The sequence below is a fragment of the Schistocerca serialis genome, chromosome 2 (assembly GCF_023864345.2).
Source record: "Schistocerca serialis cubense isolate TAMUIC-IGC-003099 chromosome 2, iqSchSeri2.2, whole genome shotgun sequence".
NCBI classification, from domain to species: domain Eukaryota; kingdom Metazoa; phylum Arthropoda; class Insecta; order Orthoptera; family Acrididae; genus Schistocerca; species Schistocerca serialis.
The window spans coordinates 788164108-788173250 of record NC_064639.1 but is presented as its reverse complement, the minus strand read 5'-3'; the positions used below and the strand labels follow the sequence as shown (position 1 = coordinate 788173250).

The window sequence follows — 9143 nt, the reverse complement described above, 5'->3', positions numbered from 1 at the left end:
GGGGTTCTGTAGCTGTTTACGTTTGTACAAACCACATTGCCAGTTTCGATGCCTTGTTAGTTTGTACGAATTTCATCCATACCATTTTAGTTCCATAATATACACGTATGTTGCAGGAAATACATTATAATTTTCCTCCATAATAATATACTGTCAAACTCAGAAAAAGAAATTTAGAACTGAGTCTAAACATGAATCACAAACTAATTATCAATGAAATTATTGTTTGCACAAGCAACGCTGGCATTAGCGTTATTAATAATAACATTATAAAGCTTATGTTTCTCATATGTTTCCGTGGTGTAGTGGTTATCACATCCGCCTAACACGCGGAAGGTCCCCGGTTCGATCCCGGGCGGAAACATTCTATTTTACCTTGGTTTGTCCTTCCTCCTCTTTGTGCATTCGTGCCTAAGACAAAACTTTATTAAAGAAATAGCACTGCTTCCGCTGCAAATTTTAGACTTCTTGGCCCCATTTTAGAAAGATTAATGCTGCACCAGTTTCATTATTTACATTTCGGGTTGAGATCAGAACAATTTACATGTAGTCTTGCCCGATTTGCGAAAAATGCGCATGTTGTGTAGAATGTGTGAAATACCTCGCAACAGCTGATTACACGCGCTTCTGTAGTTCTCTCTGTCCACCACTCAGCGCGCTATCATCGAGGCGCCATCTTCATAATACGAATACGGAACAAGTAAACTGTTAACCACAGCCTAATACATGTCAGACTGTGAATTAACAACAAAACGACGCTTGAGATACGAAATTAACCGTTTAACTTGCAACCAAATAACGTACAGCCTGTGTGTGCAAAACTGTCGCTTCCTGTTGGCCGTAGGATGTCGTATGCTACTTAATTGCCTCTCTTACAGAAGACTCGGAAGAATCTAGACGTCGAGGCTATTAGAGGATAACCTAAGATTGGGTAATGAACTAGAATTTTTCCTTTAAAAGGAAACCGTCAAGGCATTTGCCTTAGGCGATTTACGGAAACCATGGAAAACCTAAATCTGGATCGATGGACAAGGATTTGAACCGGTTCCGGCATTGATATTTGTGGATTTGAGGATGAATATTACAAATAGCCTGCATATTTCTTTGGATACACGACAAACAGAATCGTAACTGGAAACTTATTTTGTCACTGTAACAAAAAATATATCTTACTTTACAGGCTTATCACAATAATACATCATGTATTATTAATAATACAGAATTTAACTTTAGATTCCTTGTACATATCCACCGCCAGATTCATCACTCTAACGGCAATTGAAAAAGCAAAAACAAATTTAATTGTGATCCCGTACTGTACACAGTGTCGTTTATCTAATGTTCATGTGCAATCTCGGTTCTGTTTAATGGACTTTCATTATTTACATATAATATTTGCTTCTATAATCATAGCCATTCAATATAATACCATATTCGTATTTATTTTACATAATTTTACTCTTGTTTTCGACCTTTAAGTTAATGTCAACGCTGTAGCAAAAACATATTTTGCTTTGCCAATATACTCTACACAGCTTCTGTAACTTACATCTTTACTACTCTAACGCCTTTGAAACTAATGTCTTTGTTAAATTGTTACTTGTGCGAGGCTGGGCCAGTGTTTACTAAGCATGTGTGCTGCCATAAAACGTAGAAAGGCGCGTGTTCAAGCAGGTCCTGAGAATTTAATAGCACGCACATAGGGCACGTGCAAAAATATGTAAACTTTAAAACGTTGCGACTGCGCGTCAGTGTGTGTGTGTGTGTGTGTGTGTGTGTGTGTGTGTGTGTGTGTGTGTGCGTGCGTGTTAATGTATGTGTCGTTTACGATGCGACTGAGTACGTTTTTACTTTGCCGTTGTGCGTATTTTCCGTTCGGTCGGTACTCGATGGGTCAACATATCTTGTGTTGAACTATGCTACAGCAGAGCCATACCGTATGTGGAATGTCGGCTGGTCTTCACAGATTAGCAGAGAAATCTCAAGAAATTGTATCCGTATATGACATAAAACGGACTACAAAACCCAAGTGTTTTAACGGATAACAAAGTAAATGGGTCAGGAGTGGCTTGGAAAGAAGTCCGAGAAAACCGTTGCGCCGTTTAGAGCCTCTGTTTACTGTGCCTGTAGCATCTGCTATGCACAAACTCAAGCAGAACGTTACAAAGTAACGTTAGTACATCGACTGAGCAATTCATGTAAATCGACGTGAGAACTGCAACTAGCTACTGCAGTCCGTGCATGATGTACAGTTGATCCTATAGCTTACTATCATCTAACTACAAGGACTGTTAGAATAATCGGCAATGGAGCTCTGAAAGTCTTCATCAGTTACATCGAGATCCTCTTAACTGAAAACAGGAGTGTGGTATGCAAATAGTCCAACATGAATTACTGGACCGATCTTTTTCTACCAAACCCTGACTTCTCGCAGGCACTCGAACAATGTACTCTACTCCAGTATGACGACCTCGGCTAGCAACAGTGGTAAGGTACAGTCGACGAGAAACACAGTTTTTGCATGTAAAACATTGTACATGATCTGCTTTGTTCCTATTAGATGACTGTTCCACGATAAGCCGCGAAATTGCAGCTCTGTCTCTAACTTCAGAATCTCACTAACGGCAGCTTTGTCACAACGTGTGCTTGTAAACAGTGGTAAGTGCCAAATACATGGCTGTTAGCAGCAGTAACGTGTGCAATGTTCCTGCTACAAAAATTCTCTTCAAGAACGATTGGTACAAATCCGAGGATGATTTGGATAAGTACGACTCCGATAAAAATCCTGAATATGTTCCTCAACGGCCATGCGCGTTAAAGTGTGGCTAATTAGGTAAATATCAACAATATTTAAGCAAGTAAAAATGTTGTATTCCTTGCCATAGTTTACACGAATTTACGTGATAGTGTGATGGCAGAAATGTTAAGGACCATCCTTAACATTATTTACGTACTGTAGTATGGGGACAAAAAAATTATTTTTATAATGTGTTGAGTCACAGTTTAATTTTTGAGACTGTTATGTTTTATTACTGCAGAACTCGGTAACAAAAATCTTTGGAACAATTTGGACCTTTAAATTTGTATTTCTGTCAAGTTTAAACACTAATTTTTTTGATAACTCGCACAGCAAGTAAACTGCGGTAAGTCAATGCTAACCAATGTTAACTGCTCTCATTTTGCGAGTAAACAATGCTACTTACCTATTAATGTTTTTTTTAGAATAAAATTTATCCAAAATCTACTATTTTGAAAATTTTGACTTACTGCATAAAATTAAAACATCAAGGATGCACTTGATGTATCGTATTTACGAGATTTTACTGAAACTCTACTGCACAGTTCCTCAAAACAAGTAATTTGTTGTATCATTGTTTACAGCCGAGATCGTCATATATTTTTCTGAGAACTAACAAATATCGCAATTCGACTGTTGTTTTATGCAGGAAATTGCAAGCGCACACACAGAATCAACGAGCCTATGACAGTACTACGACTTGTATTGATGACAGGACAGTTGATTGACTACCTTTTTCCCCAGATCTAAATCCGTGTGATTTTTTTTATCTCAAGCCCTGTTAACAGTTGAGGTGTATGCGTCGTCACACGCTCGAAGAATCAGAAGGCAGTATTTGTCTTCTGATTTCAAGAATTTCGGCAGACGAAATTCGACTAGTGTTTGACAATGTTTTCAGAAGATATCAAGCTGTTCTTTTGGCAGAAGGGCGTTATTTGCAGTCCCTACGGTAGACAAAGGTTATTAGCATATTATCAACTCTGGCAAAATGTGCCCACTGTTACGCGGCAGCTGCTGCTGGAATTAGTCGAATCTTGTGCGAACTTTAGAGATCCGCTGCGAAGTAAGTGAGGCATCCTACACCTAGACACGTCGCTGTGCCATATTGCGGTTGATTTCTCGCATACAAAGAGCAAGTCAGGACAATTTTGTAAATGCAGGAAGGAGAGCTTCGGACTGCTACTGTTAAGGAAAATTTTATGGAATATGTTACACAAGAAAACAACAAGAATAATGTTTTATTTATTTTTATACAATTGTACGTACTGCAAATTACGTATTTGACACTCTGCTGAAAGATAAAATATGCATATATACCAAGTAGTAAACAATATCATAATATTGTAGCAAATATCTGAGTACCAGTACTGAAAGTATCGAATATAATAGCCTTTCACTACTACATAAGTGAGAAATTGTATGCAATACTCACTCAGTATATAAGAAACACAACTGCAGAGGGAGAAACAAGATATTGTGTGCATATCTTTAAAAAGCATTATTGTAATTGAGTGCCTTAGTCTAAGAAAAATATTTCATGGCGCGTTTGTGTAGCATGGAATTTATGTCTAGGCCAATATTTGATTTTGTTTAAAATACTTCCTCATTTTGCTTACGTCGATACTTGATCTCATACCAAATCTGTTTCGTGCAAACATAGCATTTTGCATTCTAAATGCGTCTTTTTGCGTTAATGTAAATCTAAGAATAGTGAAATTGTAACCAATAACTTGCGATACTGCTGATATAGATACAATTTTAGGCAGTGGTATCGATACTAAATATCTTCTCGAACTTGATATTAAAATGTTCCTTGACGCATACATTTTACTTAGCATATTTGGCAACTACTTAACTCTCCATAAAACAACTGTCCTACAAAAAACTATAATTCAGCTGACCAGTGAAAAATAGTACGAAAGTGTTCCCAACAGGCAGGCCGGAGTGGCCGTGCGGTTCTAGGCGCTACAGTCTGGAACCGCGCGACCGCTGCGGTCGCAGGCTCGAATCCTGCCTCGGGCATGGATGTGTGTGCTGTCCTTAGGTTAGTTAGGTTTAAGTAGTTCTAAATTCTAGGGGACTGATGACCACAGCAGATAAGTCCCATAGTGCTCAGAGCCATGTTTTTGTTCCCAACAAGATGAGCAGGAGTCTGTAATATCAGTCCGCGCGACATGCGGACTCATTAAAGTTTATCACACACGTTACTGTATGTTTTGCGTTGTGCGCAAATCCCTACCTCTAATCAAAACACAAACACACACGCACACACACATCCACACACCCACACACACAATCTCAAGCATGCTACTACAGTGTGTGTAATCAGTGTGTCGAGATCAGACGCTTCAGCTAGCTGCGTTTGTGCACGTGTTGGGAACCGGCCTGGGTGGCCGAGCGGTTCTAGGCGCTGCAGTCTGGAACCGCGCGACCGCTACGGTCGCAGGTTCGAATCCTGCTTCGGGCATGGATGTGTGTGATGTCCTTAGGTTAGTTAGGCTGAAGTAGTTCTAAGTTCTAGGGGACTGATGACCTCAGAAGTTAAGTCCCACAGTGCTCAAAGCCATTTGAACCATGTGAACACGTGTTGGGTGGGAGGCAGAGAAAACCTGAACGTGGCAAATGAATCCCTCATTAGCTTTCTCACTGAACTGAGATTGGCTTAATCATCTAGTGTCTTGAAAAATTTGTCCCATGTGACTCCCTAGATTGGAATGGAAGGAACAACTACGAGAGAACTTACAATGCTGAATGAAAGACTGGTAGCGACATTTCGATTTGTAGCTACAGGAAGGAGCTACAAAGCCCTCAGATATCGAACTATGACTTCGCCACACACTTCCTGAAGCCTTCCACGCTTCCTACGAGGTCCTGAGATACAAGTAACGTCACAGCCTGAGATTATGTACGTGATCTATGCCGCTCCCGGACTTAACAAACATCCTCGTCTTCTGTCATTTCTCTCCAAAAATTTGTGCTGAAGGAACTGATTTTCTTGATGACGGCGACTTCGTGAATGGTCACGCTAATAGGTTGGTATCTGGACAGCAGAATGCCATAAAAGTGCTTCGTGACTCTTGAAGGGTCATTGTGATACTCCTTTAATTTTACTCACCATAAACGAGACAGGTTTACACGTGGTCGTATAGAATTTATTTTATTTATTTATTTACACGTCAAGTTCCGTAGGACCAAAGTGAGGAGCAAATCTCCAAGGTCATAGAACGTGTCATTACATGAACTTGCAACATAAAAGTAATAACAGATAATAATAAATGTTCGTGAACCTGAAAAAAGTCAGTCCATAAGTTTAAGTAAACGCTATCAGCAATACAATAAGAATCAGCTTAATTTTTCAAGGAACTCCTCGACAGAATAGACTCCCTAGATTGGAATGGAAGAAACAACTACGAGAGAACTTACAATGCTGAATGAAAGACTGATAGTGACATTTCGATTTATAGCTACAGGAAGGAGCTACAAAGCCCTCAGATATCGAACTATCACTTCGATACAAGCATTGGGGTCACATACTTCCTGAAGCCTTCCACGCTTTCTACGAGGTCCTGAGATACAAGTAACGTCACAGCCTGAGGTTATGTACGTGATCCATGCCGCGCCCCGCACTTAACAAACATCCTCGTCTTCTTTCATTTGTCTCTAAAAATTTGTGCTGAAGGAACTGATTTTCTTGATGAGGACGACTTCGTGAATGGTCACGCTAATAGGTTGGTATCTGGACAGCAGAATGCGATAAAAGAGCGTCGTGACTCTTGAAGGGTCATTGTGATACTCCTTTAATTTTACTCACCATAAACGAGACAGGTTTACGCGTGCTCGTATAGAATTCTTGAGCACATCGCAAATTTGACACGCACACACTCAAGTTTGCGTAGTCGAAAATCATTCTAGCTTGAAGCAGCTGTAATGGTTAAAATGTCCGCGCAAGCTTTTCCAGCAGACACTCGGTCGACTTGCGCAGGAAGCATGCACATGTATGCTTGTCGAGCTTGGAGTACGGCGTGGAACCGGCGCTCAGTGTAGTGGGGATAGGGCAGTGGCCGTTGGCTGGTGTGAAGTCCATAGTGGGCCCTGAGCTGCTGAGCTGTGCAGATCGACGGCCGCGCGCGTGACCGGTTTCCGCAGGATGCGCGTCCCTCGACTTCCGGAGCTGGCGAGGTGCGTAGCGCGCGAACCGCCCTCCCGGAATACTAAACGATGCCCCATCTCTGACTCTTACTCCTCCTCGTGTTGCGTCCAGCCGAACACTTCCTCATCTCCTCCGCGAGGAACCTTGAGAGCTGTGTGTACAGCTGCAGTCCTCCTCACAGTTAACAAAGACAATCTGCTACCCATCACCTGTTTGTACCACGCGATGCGATGCTCACATGTAGTGAAGAACCGGGCCAAGTGGCTACGGCGTGCAGAGTGGCTATTGTGTTCTTGGGGGCTATAAGGTGCGGGCATCGCGGGGGAAACGCTCACAAGGGAAGTCTCTCCCGACGAACAAGAATTCGGTGTCACAATTATATTTAGAAGCTTTACGCACCGCTGTGAACAGAATGGTGAATGCATTCTATTGCGTTACTGTTATATCTATATCTACATAGATACTCCGCAAGCCAAGAAAAAAGACTCATTCTGCATCACCGCCCAGCCCAAGCCAATAGGGTTAGAAACTTGAAATTTGGTGAGGGTGTTGATCTTATATCACGGCCTTACTAAATGGTGTCAAAGGACTGAATAAAGATTCAGAATAACCTCTTGCTCTTTGGTTGTAAAGCTGCCCTGAAAGACGGAATAACGAACTACTACAAATAATGAACAACTACGAACACAGTTCGCGTGTTGCCACTTGCCTAAAGACACGTGAAATGTGTCCAGGGAACATAAAAAAGAATCAAATCCAACCCTGAGGCACTTTTTGGGAAATAATGTCTTATCACAAACAGAACAGATTAGGATAAAGTTTTACAAGGATGGGTGTGGAATATTACAAGTTTGAATCTGGAATAACTTGTTAATCTGTAGAGAGAAATATGGAAGTCGAATTTAGATTTGACGCCGTTTGTGAAGTGAAAGGGAAAAGGAATGGGCTGGCTGATAGTAACTGGGTAATAACAGAGTTAGCTAACGGTGTAATACCTGTTGGTGGCTTTGTTATGAATATGAAGATAGGTAAAAGAATGGGGTACTGTAAGCAAAGCACTAATTTTCGTTTTGAGGTGTGAAACTATGCCTACACCAATGACCATTCTGCTGTTTCAATGCAAATGCTATAATATGATGATGGACAAATAGAAAGAGCTTTTAAAATGTGCCAAGGACGATGAAATATCATGGACCTGACAAATTGGAATGTTATATTTCAGAGAGAATGGAACGTCCAGTTACTGGAGAATATATGGTACAAGTAAAAAACGAGAGGGACTGTCCTTATGGTATTCACACCCTCTCCTAAAACTAAAGGACAAGAAAATATCCTTAGAAATGACCGATTTGGAAACTCTTCAGCTGGACTGAAACATGACTAAAAAAATTAGACAAATACTGGAATATAAAGCACACCTAGATTAATACAAACCAGTAGTTATGAACAACGGGATGACATTTAAAAACATTACGAAAAAGGAATAACGAGAAGGTTGGGTAATGAAATCTCAGGAAAGAATAAGACGAATACTTCAGATGCAGTGGGCGATGATTTAAGAAAATGCGTTGAGTCTACATCAGTACAGAAGGGGAGTGTGATAAATAAAGAAATAGAGAAGATAAGGCAAACCACCATAAGAACAGTGAAAACAGAGAAGTAATAGCCCATGAATACTTCATGAAATAATCCACAAGTAAATAAGAAACAATTAGAGGAATCCAAGGTACAGGAAGTCCAAAAGAGGTCGTTCAGAAAGGGTGAACGAAGAAATAAATCGGCAAAGTGATGTGTCGTGGTAAAGAAATGATACGGCATATAACAGCATAAACGCAATTTCGTAAAATTTAAGAAGTTACAATCTACGAAGTACTGATGGGAAACCTTTGTTAAGAGTAGAAATAAGAGCAGGTAGATGGCGTGAACAGATCGAGTGTTTGTACGAGGGAGGCCTCACCCCAAGCACGATAGATGAGAGAAGGAAATTGGCAGGAAAGAAACGGGAGATCTGGTAACGCAGAACCTGACATACCACTTATTGACTAGAATTCAAATGTAAGCAGCAATCGATGTTACTAAAATCGACGAGAAGTATGGGAATTGAAAACTTATTTAACCGTTATGAAAAAGGATGTAACAGAAAAACAAAAATCTGATTTTGATAAGTGATAACATCACACTGGTGTAGAAGGCACG

General features: G+C 40.6%; 1 non-coding gene across 1 annotated transcript; it reads left to right on the top strand.

The window, feature by feature from the left end:
• The first annotated feature begins 291 nt into the window (after nucleotides 1-291).
• Nucleotides 292-364, top strand: Trnav-aac (transfer RNA valine (anticodon AAC)). Its single transcript has one exon. It is a non-coding gene; the product is annotated as a tRNA-Val (tRNA).
• Nucleotides 365-9143: the final 8779 nt, after the last annotated feature.